The sequence below is a fragment of the Rosa chinensis genome, chromosome 4 (assembly GCF_002994745.2).
Source record: "Rosa chinensis cultivar Old Blush chromosome 4, RchiOBHm-V2, whole genome shotgun sequence".
Classification (NCBI taxonomy): domain Eukaryota; kingdom Viridiplantae; phylum Streptophyta; class Magnoliopsida; order Rosales; family Rosaceae; genus Rosa; species Rosa chinensis.
This window is the reverse complement of record NC_037091.1, coordinates 19,021,517-19,039,615: the sequence shown is the minus strand read 5'-3', so window position 1 is coordinate 19,039,615 and position 18,099 is coordinate 19,021,517. Positions and strand designations below refer to the sequence as shown.

The 18,099-nt window shown below is 38.5% G+C and overlaps 1 long non-coding RNA gene across 1 annotated transcript; it reads left to right on the top strand.

Moving 5' to 3' along the window:
- Positions 1 to 3,828: 3,828 nt before the first annotated feature.
- LOC112196682 lies at positions 3,829 to 5,452 on the top strand. Its single transcript, XR_002935334.2, has 2 exons — positions 3,829 to 4,202; positions 5,218 to 5,452. It is a non-coding gene; the product is annotated as an uncharacterized LOC112196682 (long non-coding RNA).
- Positions 5,453 to 18,099: the final 12,647 nt, after the last annotated feature.

The following is an 18,099-nucleotide window of genomic DNA, read 5'->3' as shown; positions in this document are numbered from 1 at the left end:
TTATTAGTAAACATCGTTCGTTAACCAAGTAAGCAGCAACAATGATGGCATGTCCGTGTATTGTGGGATTTTGTTCTTTCTTGTGAAGATAAATGCTCCCTTTTTTGCCTACCTACAGGCAGGATTTATTGGATTTATTACTGTGTATAAGAACATTGCTCCCAGCATGAAAAAGCTTCGCTTCAGAGGGCATAGACTCGAGCCATCAGTTTCTAGAACCAGGTCACCCTTCCATACCAGCTCATCTGAAAAATCAATGGTTCATCAAGTATAAATTGTTTCGGAACCATCGGACAGAGTGTAATGTTGGTTCATGAACTTACGAGCTCAGGACACCGAGGCAAACCATTAGCAATGCTTGTTTTCTAAAAGGAGTAACCATGAACTTTGTCCAAATGTAGCAATTTGTCTATAACTTATTTCTATCATATTATAATTGCATACTCCATTTCTCTATCAAATACCTTAATTTGGAAAACATAGTTTACATCAGTTCCAAGGTTTCTGTATCATCAGGTTGCTCTCTTATCTCCATCTCTAGGTAGAGCTTCAGTGTCAACCGACCAAGTTCGTTAGCTAACAAATTTACAGCTTGCTCATAAAATCATTCAGGAATCTCACAGATTTCTCTCATGTGGTTCAAGCCATGGAGAAAAAGTCAAAGAACTCCTTTTCTGTGTCAAATTTCAAGCTTGCGCCAGCTTTTGTCCCCTGCAACCGAAAGATCCTAACATTAAGTCAACTCCGAAACATATACAAGTCTAAAGAAAATGCCCCAAAACGAACAGGTTTGTTACCCGTTTACCGTGGCTGGAAACAGCCCCGTTTTGTCAACCTAGAATCGTTTAGATTCTGCCAGTAACCTCGACCTGCAATTTGGATATCAGAAGCCTAGCAAGTTTTATAGTCAATTTCTCACCAAATGAACCTCCTATTCAGCACATCATTCCCTGTCCAACTTTAGTCCGAATGCATATATTTCCGGCGGGTAGACCTACCAAAAAGGAAAACAAAGCATATATAGACACTAAAAAATTGCATAAAAGCACAGACCATCAAACCAATTTGAGAAAAGATGTACAATTTTACAACTATATAAGTTCCTATAAGACTACAATAATTCTGGTATGGAATGAAAATTTTTGATAATAAAAGATGTTAAAATTTGGTGATATTAAAAGAAAATGGTAAGAGATATGAAAAACCTTAAAATCTATGTGGTGTCGCAGCTCTCGTCCAGGATATGTATAAAGCCCGAAATCTGGTGTCGATACATAATCAGTACCCTGTTCACATGTTCGTGTAAAGAAGGTAATGCAAAAGGAATGTACGTCATGACAAATGTACAATAGAATACCAATGAATAGATGCGGAACACGAATAATCAAATAATTCATTTGCAGAAGTCGAACGAGTCGGTGCTCAAACAAATACATTCATATATCTACTTTTGCAGCCTTCTGACTCGACACAAATCAAATGCTACTTAAGACTATCACCACTGAGGCACTGACCAGTAAGTCTAATGTCAATTCAATTCCTGATACCACTCATATACACTGGCAGATGTAAAGTACAAAAATTATCAAAAGAAGAGGTTAGAATAAACCATGTTTTCTCCTCAATGTGTAACAAAAAGTCGAAAACCAAACCCTCCCTTAGGAACTTCATAATCTTTAGATTTACATACTTCGGTAAGAAACCTTTATGACTGAAACACAGACCAAAGCAAGTCAGTCTTTCAAAATTAAAACCAGGAACTCGTCTGTCCAACAGAAAATAACAGAAATGGTATCAAACTTGAGATCGAATACAATGACAAGGACAAATGGCTAATAACTGCCAGCAGTGAAGTTGCAGCCAAACCAAGTTGGACCACTAAGGAATTACCATTAACAAAGAATCATGCATTTCTCAGAACAGAAAGCCCAATATGAAGATATAATCTTAGACTGATTTCTGATTACAGCTTAAAGTAACTAAGGAAGTTTCCCACTTTGATTATCCTTTGACGATGGAAGCATGAATCTTGAAACTACGTGATCAATAGTATGATTACTAACATAACACTTGTGCTTGACAATGTACATTTGGTAAAACACACATAAAACAGATTAAAAGATTAAGCTAAGTTAATACATCCTTTGTATACATTACAAGCCCGTATCAGAACAGAATCCACCAAACACACAAATCAAAACTAAGGCATGTATGCTCACTTACATGGTCTTGCATTGACTTTCCAATGTTTGGTAGCCTTTAACTTGGTCGTGACTTTGTATTTTGAATGGCAACCTCTCTACAATTGGTAAAGCGTTGTAATAGCTAAGAAATCTGGGATCATTGCCCAAGTAGGCAGCAATAATGATGGCATTGGAAATTGCATGATTGTGGGAGACTAATAGAATCACTGATGTCCCGCTCTACAATCCTGTCCACAGGAAACCAAAGGTTAGGAGGGTGATCGGGGGTGCCGGTTTCAAACCCTCCGATGCCTGAGTTAGATACCGGTACATATACAAACAGTTTTTACGGAAAGAATAGAGATTTGGACTTACTTGATTTGAAAGTATTTGACCCTTTTATAGTAAGAAGTGGTAGTTCAGTTCACCTTGAGTCCGATGTGGAACGGTTTGTAAACCATCCCATATTAGGAGTGACTGCTTAGCCCGACCACTGCTTGATGGCAGCGTTGGGCATGGTCGGCAATTGTTGCCTCTGACAATGGTTCCGGCAAGCCATCTGGTGGTCGATAGTGAGTACTTACCAGTAGCTGGGCATGTCTAATGTCTGGTGTAAACACGTCCCTCAAGTCCCCGGTCAAGAATTCTCTTAAGTGGGGAGTTTGTCTCATTAAGCGACCGGTAAGTACCGCTGGTGGTCACCTGGATGTGCCTGATAGGAGCATAAAATGAGACAACTATAATGTGAAATCCTATACATTTTTCTTAGCTATTTCCTTTAAAAAGTCTATTTTAACTCTGTTTTCTTTTTAGATATAGTTCGTGAAGTGATTCAAGATTAATAGGAACCTAAAGGGAGCAAAGAAGCCATGAACCATGAAGTACTGATGCAAAGGACTAACTTTGATCACCCTTTCGCAAGAAATTACAAGAGAAGTTCATGGAAATCGCTGTGCAAGACAGTTGCTGCAAAGTAGAAAACTGCAGTTTCAAAATCAGCTTTTCGGGAACAGTTTTGGAGAGCGTTTCTTGCATTCTTCCAACTACATCTTTGCAAAAAGAGCCATAATCCTAAATATATGATGTTTTCAACATGAATGAAAGAACTAGTCAGAAGCGTTAATGAGGCAGCAGGAAATCAAGCTCAAAACAGGCCGGTTTCCTAAGAAGGCAGAAACGGTCAGCTTTTCAAGAAGCTTTCTGGGAGATCTTTTCCGGCAAATTACTGAAGTTTTTTAGAAGTTTATTGATTATTCTAGACAACATGATGTCATAGATCATGGATAATCAAGAACCATCTGCTGGAAGCACGGCAATATCAAGTCAATCCTTGTCTTAGAGCATCTCCAACAGTCAAAGCTATTTTTTTAGTTAAATCATCTAAAAGTTAAATTTAGGTAGTAAATTTCTAGCTTTTCCTCCAGCAGTGTTAGCTAAACTGAAAAAATTGAACGTGGAGTGTTTAGCTTTTTGTTATTTTCTCTCTCCTCCCTAGCTAAATTTAGCTAGAGATTTTAGCAAAAGCCAAATTTGACTTTCATATAGCTATTCTGGTGGAGTGCTAAAATATCTCAAATTAGCCAAATTTATAACTTTTTGTTGAAATAGTTAGTCTGTTGGAGATGCCCTTATAATGGCCATGTAAAAAAAATCTCTTAACCAAAAAACAATCAGAAAAATCAGGTGTTAATTGAAAAAGTAATTGGTCTGGGCTTCAGCTTCTGCTCAGAAGCGAGGCCCCGTAGGGCAAGTATAAAAGAAGAGCCACCGATGGAAGCTAGAGATAGAGATAGCGGCGAACCCTAAAATCCCTAAGCTTTTTCTGCAGAGACGCAATGGTTTCGGTGAATGGTGTTATGGCGATGATCGGCGCTGCAGGCGCCGGAATGACTCTGTATTTGACGTGTGAAGAAATCTGTCGTATCGTGAAGACGAGAGCAGAGAAAAGAGCAGAGAAAAGAAGGGCAACAGCACCATCCCCCTTTGTCAACCTACAGTCACCGTCTGCTGTGAAGCCATGTAAGAATTCTCTCTTTTCGTATCCTTGTTAAAGATTTACAGATACATGTTGTTAATTTTAGATGTACAAATACAAATTTATTTGCTTTCTCTTTTAGTTCGGTGTTATAATCCTTCAGTATTCATATATTTGCAAGATTCCTTGATATGAATTTTAATCCATGTAAGAATTCTCTCTTTTCGTATCGTTGTTAAAGAATTACAGATACATGTTGTTAATTTTATTTCTACAAATTAGTTTGCTTTATCTTTTAGTTTGGTGTTATAATCCTTCAGTATTCATATATTTGCTAGATTCCTTGATATGAATTTTAATCCATGTAAGAATTCTCTCTTTTTCGTTTCCTTGTTAAAGATTTACAGATACATGTTTTTAATTTTAGATCTACAAACACAAGTTTGTTGGTTATCTTTAGATAAAAATTCCTGAAGTATTCATATATTAATTCCAAAAAAAAAAAAAAAACTCCCTATTTCAAACTATTCGATCTCACCGATGTTGTACTTAATACTCTGTGAATTTACCTGTAGTATGATTGAATGGATGGCTATTATGTTCTGTTTTGGTTGTCCTTAGAATTGTAAATTAGGTATTAGCTGCATCTTAGCTCATCTGTTTGTAGGCTGCTTGTTAGCTGTTTGCAGTCCTTGTTTTGGTTCCCTCCTTTTCTTTTTCACTCTTTTTACCGTTGTTTGCATCAACTCAAGCTCTCATCTCTATTTCGAAATTCTTGGTCTTGAATTTATCACAATGTCTTTCACTTTTATCCTTGGACACAGCAAGACCAAAACTGTTGTCTATGTTAACATTATCACAATGAAATTCTGCTGCTTGTTTATTATTATTCATGTTTTTTTTTCTTCCCCGGTTCAATTTTGAAATCTGATTCGAATGGATAAGAAGCTAGTGAATTTCTAATTAGCTAGCTGCGGTATGCTATTCATCTTCTTCTTCTTCCGTTATCCAATGATAGAGCATTATAATTTTAACATTTATAACCTTTCATGCTGACAGGAATGATGCTTCATAACAAGGAGTCGAGAAGTCTCATGTGCAGAGTTATGATTAGTTAGCAAGAGTGTTGGGTGTGTGTGTCCTGGATGTCTTTTGGTTCTCGAAACTCAAAACTATGTTTTTATTTATTATTATTGTATAAACTCAAAAGTATGAGGCTTGATTCTCTTTTCCTGACATTGTTATATTAATGATAATTAGTGATTATGATTAGTAAACATCGTTCGTTAACCAAGTAAGCAGCAATAATGATGGCATTGGCAATTTCAAAATCCGTGTATTGTGGGATTTTGTTCTTTCTTGTGAAGAGAAATGCTCCCGTTTTTGCCTACCTACAGGCAGGATTTATTACTGTGTATAAGAACATTGCTCCCAGCATGAAAAAGTTTCGCTTCAGAGGGCATAGACTCGAGCCATCAGTTTCTAGAAATTGAACCACTTAGTAGACAGTGTGCTCATATGTGTAGATCTAAAGTTGTAAATAGTACTCTAAAGCATGTAGATCTTGTTGTCAAAACTTTGTATTCAGGTATGGATGCCGTAGCTATGATTTAACTATTTAACAAATTGTGCTATGTAATTTTCTCTATACAGATATTTTACAGATAAGATCTGAAACAACTTGTTTTTTCTCCACGAGTATTGTATATTTGTTAGTTTAGTTTTGATCTCGACTTTCTTGCCAAAAAAAAAAAAGAATGTATCCCCAGGCACGTGCATTCTGATCCTACAAAAGGCATGTATATGAGTTTTATATGTTTGCAGTTTTGCAATCGGTGACGTGCATGACACTCATCATCCTTTTCATTTTTTATTTTTTATAGTTTCAGATGATCGAATTTGTAATAATCAAGTTCCATAATTATGTAATAACAATGTCTAGAAGAGAGTGAGATAAACGTGATCTGAAGTTGAGGATTATAAAAAATCTGTAACAGCAAACACAAGTCATATAAAAGTAGTTCATTTGTTAGCTCTTTCTTTGTAAGTGTCTTAATTTGTTATTTGCTGCAGAGTACGTTTACTTTACCCGCTGAAAGGTAGGGAAGACAAAGTCTATTAGCCTCAAGCAGATCAAGGAGTGTCCGTGCACGAAACTACATTTATCTTTTCATGTTTCTGTAGAAAGTGATTTTCATTGTGTTGATGTTTACAATTGTACACATACATAGCAGTAATAAACTGCTGTTACAATACAGGCATTAAACTATATTTACAGCTAGAATAAAAACTGATAAGCAATTATAGTTCAGTATCAAAACAGCCTATGAACAGATCAATGGAGAAGAATTAGATGACTTGATTTCAGGAGAAGATTTAGTCTCTCTAACACACCCCCTCAAACTTGGCGGCTCCGGACGAACAAGTTTGCCTGAAAGGAGAAGATGACGTGACTTGTGAAGCAGTTTGGTAAGTAAATCAGCTGCTGGCTGATCAACAGAGGGAATGAAGCAGACTCGATGATTACCAAGAGCAACTTTTTCGTGAACATAATGATAATCAAGCTCAATATGCTTAGTTCGAGCATGAAACACAGGATTGGACGCCATGTAGGTAGCACTAAGATTATCACAATGCAATAAGATGGGGAACTGAATGCGAGCACCAAGTTCATAGAGCAGATAACCCAACCAAGTAGTTTCAGTGCAGGCATGAGCAAGAGAACGGTATTCTAACTCGGCACTCGAGCGAGCAATCGTGGACTGCTTCTTGGAGCACCAAGAGATCAAATTTGAACCAAGATACACAAGATAACCTGACGTGCACCGGCGGGAGTGAGGATAGTCTGCCCCATCCGCATTAGAGTAGGCGGAAAGGTATACTGGCTGATGCTGATGAGCAAAGGATAAACTATGACCAACTGTTCCTTTGACATAGCGAAGAATGCGCTTCACAGCAACAAGATGAGGAAGACGAGGTTGACTCATAAACTGAGAAACCAAGTTGACTGCAAAAGCTATATCTAGACATGTAATTGTGAGGTATTGTAAAGCACCGACGAGTGTTCGGAATTCTGTGGGATTTTCAAGTAACGCACCATCAGTGGTAGTGAGCGTATCTATGGCAGACATAGGGGTACTCATCAGCTTGGTAAGCAACATATCATGTTAAAAAAGGAGATCATGAGCATATTTGACATGATTAAGGTAAAGCCCATGAGAGAAGGTGTGAACCTGCAGACCAAGAAAGTAGTGCAGTGGCCCTAAATCTTTGATGTGAAAACCACGGGCAAGAGCATCAATGAAGCTTTGAAGAAGACGATCATTGCTACCCGTGACCACAATGTCATTAACATAAAACAAAAAATAAATAGTGTGTTGACCATGAGCAAAAATAAATAAGGAAGAGTCGGCCAAACTTTGGGTAAACCCAACAGACAACAGAAAGGATATCATCCTCTGAAACCACGCTCGAGGAGCCTGTTTAAGGCCATAAAGTGCTTTGTTGAGTTTGCAGACATGAGTGGGCCGAGATTGATCAATGAAACCAGGAGGTTGAGTCATGTAGACATCCTCCGTAAGAAAACCATGGAGAGAAGCATTCTTGACATCTAATTGATGAAGAGATCAACCACGAGACACAACAAGACTAATAACAGTACGTATTGTAACAGGTTCGATAACAGGACCAAATGTTTCATGGAAATCAATACCTTGTTGTTGGTGAAAAACTTTGGCCACAAGTCGTGCTTTAAAGCGTTCGACGGAGCCATCCGGATTCCAGTTCACTATAAAAACCCATTTGCAGCCAACAGTGTTCTGTGTGGGAGAAGAGGGAACAAAAGACCAAGTGTTGTTCTTCATCAGAGCATTGATTTCTTCAACCATAGCAGCACGCCATTCAGCCTTCTTTGAAGCTTGAGAGTAACATGTAGGTTCAACCAAGTCCACCATGGTGAGGAGAGCTTGAGGAATGGGATACCTGACTGTGCCATCACTTGGGATTCTGGGTTTTTGGGTTTTTGAGTACCATCCTGGAGGCGCGTGACCATTGGGTGTTTTGGAGGAGGATTGAAGTCAACCGGCGCCGGAGGAGGTGGAGAATTGGACAGCAGAGAAGGGTCGTCGGTGGGATGCTAATCTTGATCTGGATCGTCAGAGGCTGACGATGTTGTGGTGGTGTGGATGGGAGGACCGTCGCTGCCGTGAGGAGAGGCAAAGTGCAGCGACGGAGCAGGAACATTGGAGGTAGGCTGCGGTCGGCAATGGTATGTGATAATCGGTGGAGATGACGGAGGAATTGGTGGAGGAGGCGCAACCAAGTCTGAGGCAGGTGATGTCGATGATTGACTTTGAACAGATGGGTTTGGCTGAGAGCTTGGGCCACTTCGCAAGTTGGCCATTGGGATGAGAACTTTGCTGGTTAATTGTGTGAACTCCAATGATTTTGAGTCTTGAACTGACGGGTCTTGTAATTTTTTGTAAGGAAAACTGGTTTCATCAAATAAAACATGCCTAGAAATGTAGTCACGACCAGTTGTTGGATCTAGACACCGATAGCCTTTATGTTTAGGGGTGTAGCCAATGAAAACACACTCAAGACTACGACTAGAGAGTTTATTTGAGACATAAGGACCTAGATGAGGGAAACAAGAACAACCAAAGACTCGAAGAGACGACTAAGACGGCGGAGTACCATAGAGAGGAGCATGTGGTGTATCCCATTCAAGGACAGGTGTAGGAAGAAGATTAATAAGATAAATGCATGGATGTTCAGACAACCTCAACCCAAAGATTATGTGGAGTACCCGAAGGGAAAACTACCAGCCATTTTCTTTCTGTGAAGTTTAAGTCCAATTACTGTTCATCAAATTCAAATAAGAGTATCATTGAGTTTGCTACTTTTTTCTCTAAAGAAAAACAAACATTTTCATGACAGATCGGAAGGATATTATGATCTAAAACAGAACAAAACCATAAACCAGAGAATCAAACCTTTCCTTGCAGCGCTATCATCGTTCTATTGACATTAACCCCACAGTCCTTGCAGCGTTGTTATCGTGATATATCCTCAAATGCTACGGCAGCAGCTTCATATGGCCATTGATTATGTTAAAACCAACCCTTGGCAAAGCGAATTGTATTTATTTTTCTATTGCACTAGTTCTCGAAACAAATCATTCTTGATGTGACGATCAAGCCTAGAGAGGAGCAAGCAATAGCTTCTAGGACGAAGCACAGTTGATACGATAGTCGGGCAGGTTGGCTTAAGCGTATCCTCATATATATATATATATATATATATATATATATATATATATATTGTGAGGCTTCAATCGAGAAGGCAGCTTTTCTCGCCGCACTTCCTCCTCCTTCTTCCCTTCCGTTTCTCCTCTTCAATTTTTAGGGTTTTCTGAGAGTAGCTAAAAGTTTACTAGGACTAAAAAAAAGATTAAAGATTATACCTGCTAACGGGTAAGCAGGTTACCAAAGTCGAATATTCTAGATCGTTATATTTATTCCACATTTTAATTATATCCGACGACCTAAAATATTTTAAAAAGTTAGTGTATGTCATACATTAACATACGTACACTAGAATTTTCCCTTATCACGACCCACTTAGCCACTACTAAGTCATGAACTGTAAAACCTAACACCACAAAGACAGCTTCAAGTTCAGTTCCTAGGCTTTAACTCAAATCACTAATCTCTGCTTTCCATCTTCGACATGCATATACAAAATAAACAATCACCATCATCCCCTATATGAAACATCAAACAACACACCCACATAGTGTCCAAATCAAAATTGTGAGAACATAGCAACCTTTACCTACATTCCTTATAGTACTAACTATTGCACAATTAAAAAAAGCTCTAAACTTTGAAAACAGAAACACAAAACAAAAGAACCCAGAACCACCGGGCGCAACAGGCTGCAAACATCTCTGTCTTTGGGGCAACTACGCAAAATACCAGGAACAACGCAGAGCAAAACCGTCGGGTCACTATTTATTTAGTTTCTCTTTTAGCGAAATGAACAGTACCACCATAGGAGGTTTAGTATAACATCATACTTTTTTTCCTCTAAAAAATAAAACAATTTTCCACATGAGTTGGCATGTGTCAATAAAGACTAGTATAATGGCCATGTAAAAAAATCTGTTAACCAAAAAAAATAAGAAAAATCAAGTGTTAATTGAAAAAGTAATTGGGCTGGGCTTCAACTTCTACTCATAAGCGAGGCCCCATAGGACCAGTATAAAAGAAGCGCCACCGATGGAAGATAGAGATAGAGATAGCGGCGAACCATTTACCCTATTTTTAGGGTTTTTTTTTCCCACTTACCCCATTAAGATTCCCACTTACCCAAAACACTCTAAGGAAGTCATCCTTAATAGCCCATTAATTTTTTTTAAGACTATTTTACCCTCACCCCTTTGTTACTTAGTGAGAGAGAGAGAGAAAATGGAAGGGAGAGAAACCATAGGAGACTTCGCCGGAGCCCTATCACAAGCCGTCGGATTCCGGTCACCGGCCGCCGACCATCGAACCTTTCTGGAAATCTCACCGGAGGTTCCCAAAGAGGTCATTGAAAATTTCATAAGTTGCCGGAAAGGTTTATTGCCCCCAATATACGTCTATTGGCCCCCAATATATAGAACTTTCGGTAGTTGGAATGAGAACTAATCTTCCTAAAATTAGGCAAATAAAACTTTGATTAAAGAAAAAAATAAAGATATAATATCAATTCAAAACGTCTATTGGCCTCTAATAGAGATCCATTGACCCCAATACACATTCAAAACGTCATAGGTCGCCGGAAAGGTTTATTGCCAAAAAAAATAAAAAAATTCTGATTTGGGCACCCAAAAATGCTCTAGGCATCAAATTGGAGCAAACCCACCATTGCCTCATAGTAGGAATAAAAATCTGTTGCTAGGGCAAGTGAAATGAATTTAGTCAATTTTGGTGCATCTGGTCAAGATCCCAACCCTAAAATCCCTAAGCTTTTTCTGCAGAAACGCAATGGTTTCGGTGAATGGTGTTATGGCGATGTGCAGCGCCGGAATGACTCTGTATTTCTCGTGTCAAGAACTCTGTTAGAAGTTTATTGATTATTCTAGACAACATGATGTCATAGATCATGGATAATCAAGAACCATCTGCTGGAAGCACCGCAACATCAACTCAATCCTTGTCTTATAATGGCCATGTAAAAAAATCTCTTAACCAAAAAACAATCAGAAAAATCAGGTGTTAATTGAAAAAGTAATTGGTCTGGGCTTCAGCTTCTGCTCAGAAGCGAGGCCCCGTAGGGCAAGTATAAAAGAAGAGCCACCGATGGAAGCTCGAGATACAGATAGCGGCGAACCCTAAAATCCCTAAGCTTTTTCTGCAGAGACGCAATGGTTTCGGTGAATGGTGTTATGGCGATGATCGGCGCTGCAGGAGCCGGAATGACTCTGTATTTGACGTGTGAAGAAATCTGTACTATCGTGAAGACGAGAGCAGAGAAAAGAGCAGAGAAAAGAAGGGCAACAGCACCATCCCCCTTTGTCAACCTACAGTCACCGTCTGCTGTGAAGCCATGTAAGAATTCTCTCTTTTCGTATCCTTGTTAAAGATTTACAGATACATGTTGTTAATTTTAGATGTACAAATACAAATTTATTTGCTTTCTCTTTTAGTTCGGTGTTATAATCCTTCAGTATTCATATATTTGCAAGATTCCTTGATATGAATTTTAATCCATGTAAGAATTCTCTCTTTTCGTATCGTTGTTAAAGAATTACAGATACATGTTGTTAATTTTATTTCTACAAATTAGTTTGCTTTATCTTTTAGTTTGGTGTTATAATCCTTCAGTATTCATATATTTGCTAGATTCCTTGATATGAATTTTAATCCATGTAAGAATTCTCTCTTTTTCGTTTCCTTGTTAAAGATTTACAGATAAATGTTTTTAATTTTAGATCTACAAATACAAATTTGTTTGTTATCTTTAGATAAAAATTCCTGAAGTATTCATATATTAATTCCAAAAAAAAAAAAAAAACTCCCTATTTCAAACTATTCGATCTCACCGATGTTGTACTTAATACTCTGTGAATTTACCTGTAGTATGATTGAATGGATGGCTATTATGTTCTGTTTTGGTTGTCCTTAGAATTGTAAATTAGGTATTAGCTGCATCTTAGCTCATCTGTTTGTAGGCTGCTTGTTAGCTGTTTGCAGTCCTTGTTTTGGTTCCCTCCTTTTCTTTTTCACTCTTTTTACCGTTGTTTGCATCAACTCAAGCTCTCATCTCTATTTCGAAATTCTTGGTCTTGAATTTATCACAATGTCTTTCACTTTTATCCTTGGACACAGCAAGACCAAAACTGTTGTCTATGTTAACATTATCACAATGAAATTCTGCTGCTTGTTTATTATTATTCATGTTTTTTTTTTCTTCCCCGGTTCAATTTTGAAATCTGATTCGAATGGATAAGAAGCTAGTGAATTTCTAATTAGCTAGCTGCGGTATGCTATTCATCTTCTTCTTCTTCCTCGTTATCCAATGGTATAGCATTATAATTTTAACATTTCTAACCTTTCCTGCTGACAGGAATGATGCTCCATAGCAAGGAGTCGAGAAGTCTCATGTGCAGAGATGATGATTAGTTAGCATGAGTGTTGGGTGTGTGTGTCGTGGATGTCTTTTGGTTCTATAAACTCGAAACTATTTATTTATTTATTTATTATGATTGTATAAACTTAAAAATATGAGGCTTGATTCTCGATTCCTGACATTTGTTATATTAATGATAATTAGTGATTATGATTAGTAAACATCGTTCGTTAACCAAGTAAGCAGCAATAATGATGGCATTGGCAATTTCAAAATCCGTGTATTGTGAGATTTTGTTCTTTCTTGTGAAATGTGAAGAGAAATGCTATGTTTTTGTGTATAAGAACATTGCTCCCAGCATGAAAAAGTTTCGCTTCAGAGGGCATAGACTCGAGCCATCAGTTTCTAGACCCATGTCACCCTTCCATACCAACTCATCTGAAAAATCAATGGTTCATCAAGTATAAACTGTTTCGGAACCATCGGACGGAGAGTAATGTTGGTTCATGAACTTACGAGCTCAGGACTCCGAGGCAAAACATTAGCGATGCTTGTTTTCTAAAAGGAGTTACCGTGAACTTTGTCCAATGTAGCAATTTGTCTATAACTTATTTCTATCATATTATAATTGCATACTCCATTTTCTCTATCAAATACCTCTGGAATACATAGGTTACATCAGTTCCAAGGTTTCTGTATCATCAGGGTGCTCTCTTATCTCCCTCTCCAAGTAGAGCTTCAGTGTCAACCATCAAGACCAAGTTCGTTAGCTAACAAATTTACAGCTTGCTCATAAAATCATTCAGGCCTCTCACAGATTTCTCTCATGTGGTTCAAGCCATGGAGAAAAAGTCAAAGAACTCCTTTTCTGTGTCAAATTTCAAGCTTGTGCCAGCTTTTGTCCCCTGCAACCGAAAGATCCTAAGTCAACTCCGAAACACATACAAGTCTAAAGAAAATGCCCCAAAACGAACAGGTTTGTTACCCGTTTACCGTGGCTGGAAACAGTCCCGTATTGTCAACCTAGAATCGTTTAGATTCTGCCAGTAACCTCGACCTGCAATTCAGATATCAGTGATAAAGTGAAGAATGTAGCTCATCAAGGTCAGCATAATCAAGGATCAGACTACACAGTTCAAGAACAAGTATCCAGTCAACCAATTGAAGGCTCAGGATTTGATCTCAGTCAACAGGCCTCCTCATCAACAGAATGCACACGTGGTATTCATCCAGACAAAGGTCAAGTGAGAGAAATTAGTTGTAGTGATAGATTGGAGGAGGATACGTGTCAGCTATCTCATGGTGCTGTTAGTAATTAGTTAGTACAGCTAGCAATTAGTTGGTGCTAATTGATCTGTTAGAGAGAGTTTGTTATTCTTGTAATAGTATAAAAGGAACTAATCAGCTCATAATTGTTTAGCTTAGCTCAATTGTAAAAAAACAGTTTAAAAGAAAATATCAAAAGTTTGGTAGCTTTTCTCTCTAGCTACTTTGTCTTCCTCATTCGTCTCTGTACCTAGATTTCTAGGGTTTCTGCAAACTCCATAGCCATTTCCTTTGCTCTTCTGCTTTCACCATGATTTCTAGCATGGTATCAAAGCCAACGGCGGCCTGACCATTGCTCCACCACTATCTCTCTGCTGCGTTTTCGACCTCTGAGCTCTTCTTTCTCTTTGTTCAATTACCAGTTTGAAAAACCAACAATCAGTTCAAGTATCAAGAAAATCATATACAAAATCAGCAATTACCAGTGAAAGAGAATTGTCTCTACTCTTAGATCTACTCAGTTTGCTCTTGATTCAAGGAAATCAGTTCCTGAATCAAGGTTTGGGGCTATTCTTCATAGCTATTTGTGGTGCTCATATCAATCTTGAGCGTTTGTGGCTACATCTTGTACCTGTTTGTATCACTCATCAAAATCACTCTCCAAGTTTCAGTCTTTTTGATCAAGATCTGAAGAAAAGAAAAGAAAAATGGCGTTTTCTACTCAAGTGTGCAACACCATCTCTGTTCGTTTGGATGAGACAAATTATCCTACCTGGGTTTTTCATATGCAACATCATCTCAGAGGGCATGGTCTTCTGAAATTTGTGGATGGTTCTCATCCTTGTCCACCACAATTTCTTGTTGAAGATGATGGTTCTCTAACTAATAACTCTGCTGCTCGTGAAAAATGGATGGAGCAAGATAGTGCCCTTATCTCTATGTTGATCAATACCTTGTCACCTGAGGCACTTACCCTTGTCACTGGCTGCTCTTCATCTATGGAGGTATGGTTGATTCTCAAACAAAGATATGCAACTGTTTCAGAAGCACATGTCATGCAATTAAAGTCTACACTGCAAAATATTCAGAAGGGTAGTGATTCAATTGAAAAATACCTGTTGAAATTTAAGACTGTTAGAGATCAACTTGCTGTTCTTGGTGTCAAGATGTCCGATCAAGATGTGAAAGTGTTAATTCTAGCTAGTTTACCAAGTGAATATGGTCACACTAGACAAATCATAAGGGGAAAGAACAATATTGATTTGGAAGAAGTTAGGTCATTATTACTATCTGCTGAAAGTGAGATTGAATTGGAAAACAAGTCATCACCTTTGATTCAGCTCACTGCTCTGCTAAGTCAAACTGTTGCTGCTGCATCCACTACTGTCCCTGCTCAAAATGATAAGCCAAACCCTCTTGTTCAACTTACTGCTTTACTTGCTCAATCTGTTTTGGGAAATACTAATGCTATGCAAGGAATGAATTGCAACAATGCTGCTGCATCTACTACCACAACACACATGAATGCCTATACTGGACCTGTGAATTCTGCAAGTCAAACTGGTTTTATGGTACCTCCAAGCAATGGAACACCTCAATCTGGGTTCTTGGCAAACAATGGTGGCATGCAGGGTAACAACACAACTCAGCACACTCAGGGCTTCTCACAAAACAATGGCTACAACAATAATGGAGGGTCTTACTCTGATAATCAAGGTGGTTATCCACAGTTTCCTGCTCAGAGAAACTTTAGCAATAACAACAACAATAACCAGAGGTACTCAAGGGGCAACAACACGAATCAGAACTACAACAGCCCACTTATATGTCAGATATGTGACAAACCTGGTCATGGAGCATGGAAATGTCATCAAAGAAATCCTCAAACTCAGAATGATGGGTCAAGCTCAACCATAGAGTGTCAAATCTGCAAGAAACCTGGACACATTGCCAAAACATGCAAATACAGGATTCCTAACAACTCCAACAATCACACTGGTTCTTCAGCTATGGTTGCTTGTGCAGAATCAAATCATGAAGTCTGGCTTGTTGACTCAGGGGCAACCAACCACATGACATCAGATCTTCAAAACCTGCAGAATGTCTCTAGCTACAACTCAAATGATGGTGTGCAGATTGGTAATGGTGCCAGCCTGCCTATTCTCAGCAAAGGCTCCAACTCTATTATCACAAACTCTGGCTCACTTTTATTGCAGAATGTGTTTTATGTTCCTGACTTAGCTGCAAATCTTCTATCTGTTTACAACTTGTGCAAGGATAATTATGTCAGAATGATCTTTGATGAATTTGAATTTCTTGTGCAGGACAAGGTGACAGGCAACATTTTATATGAAGGACTGTGTGATCAAGGCCTTTATCCCATTCCAGTCTATGTTGCTTCTAAGCTTCTTCCAGCCTCTAAACCTTCAGCTTTTCTAGGAAACAAAGTCTCACATTCTATCTGGCACAAAAGATTGGGTCACCCTTCTAATGTCATTGTCTCTAGTATGTTGTCTAAAGCTCATATTTCTGTAGAACCTGATAAGTGTACATCATTGTGTGAATCATGTTTGTCTGGAAAGTTTACCAAACTTCCTTTCTCGTTGTCTTCAGAAAAGTCTAGTATACCTTTTGAGATCATACACTCTGATCTATGGGGGCCTTCCCCTAGTATGTCTTTTGAAGGCTTTAAGTACTATTTTACTCTCATAGATGAATGTACCAGATACACATGGATTTTTCCATTACGAAATAAAAGAGAAGCTTTTCCATTATTCCAAGTGTTTTGTGCCTTTATTGCAAATCAGTATAGTGCATCTGTTAAAGTACTCCAAACAGATGGGGGGGGAGAGTATACCAGTCATATCTTTAAAGAGTTTCTAGCCAAAAATGGGATTTCTCACCAATTATCTTGTCCATATACTCCACAGCAAAATGGCCTTGCAGAGAGGAAAAATCGACACATTGTTGAAACTGCTCTCCCTCTCTTAAACAATGCTTCACTTCCACCAAGGTTTTGGTATCATGCATGTGCCATTTCTGTGTATCTTATCAACAGAATGCCTTGTACTACCCTCTCCATGAAATCACCATTTGAACTTCTCTTCAAAAAGCTTCCTCCCATTGACCACATTAGAGTATTTGGCTGTACCTGTTATCCACTCCTCAAACCATATAACTCCAATAAGCTTCAACCGAAGACAGCTCCATGCATATTCATTGGTTTTGCTATAAGCTATAAGGGCTTTATTTGTTACAATCCAGTTTCCCAAAAATGTATCATATCCAGACATGTCATTTTTGATGAGTCCAAGTTCTATTTCAAATCTATCCCAACTCATTCTCAGTCCAATGTTAATCACACCAATACTCAGTCTTTGCCTTGTTCTATGCCTACACCATTGCACACTAACCTTGTCACACAGTCACCATCAGTTCAACTGCCTCACCTTGTCCATCATCCATCTCCACCAGCAACCTGCACTACTACATCAGATATTAGTATACCAGAGTCAAGTTCCTCAAGCACCAATATTGGTCAGATTCCTACTGACAACATCATTGATTGCACTCCTGCATCCATTCCAATGCATGACACTATCGTTCCAGTGGAATTTATTGATACTCCATACATACCAATCTCAGACATTGTTATTGATACAAATCCTCCTAGTCCAGATTCACACAACAGGATGATCAATTTTCTACCTCCATCCAACCTCACAGTGAATGATCATCCCATGATGACAAGAAGTAAAAATGGCATCTACAAGAAGAAAGTCTTCTATGCAGCAAATATTGCTGCTACTGTTTCAGCAAATGAAGAACCTACCTCTCACAAGCAAGCAATGAAGATTCCCGAATGGAAGCATGCAATGCAGGATGAGTATGATGCCTTACTACATCAAGGGACCTGGATACTAGTCCCACCACAACAGCAAAAAAATATTGTGAGCTGCAAGTGGGTTTTTAAACTGAAAAAGAACGCTGATGGCACCATTGCTCGACATAAGGCCAGGTTAGTGGCAAGGGGGTTTAGTCAAGAAGAAGGTACAGATT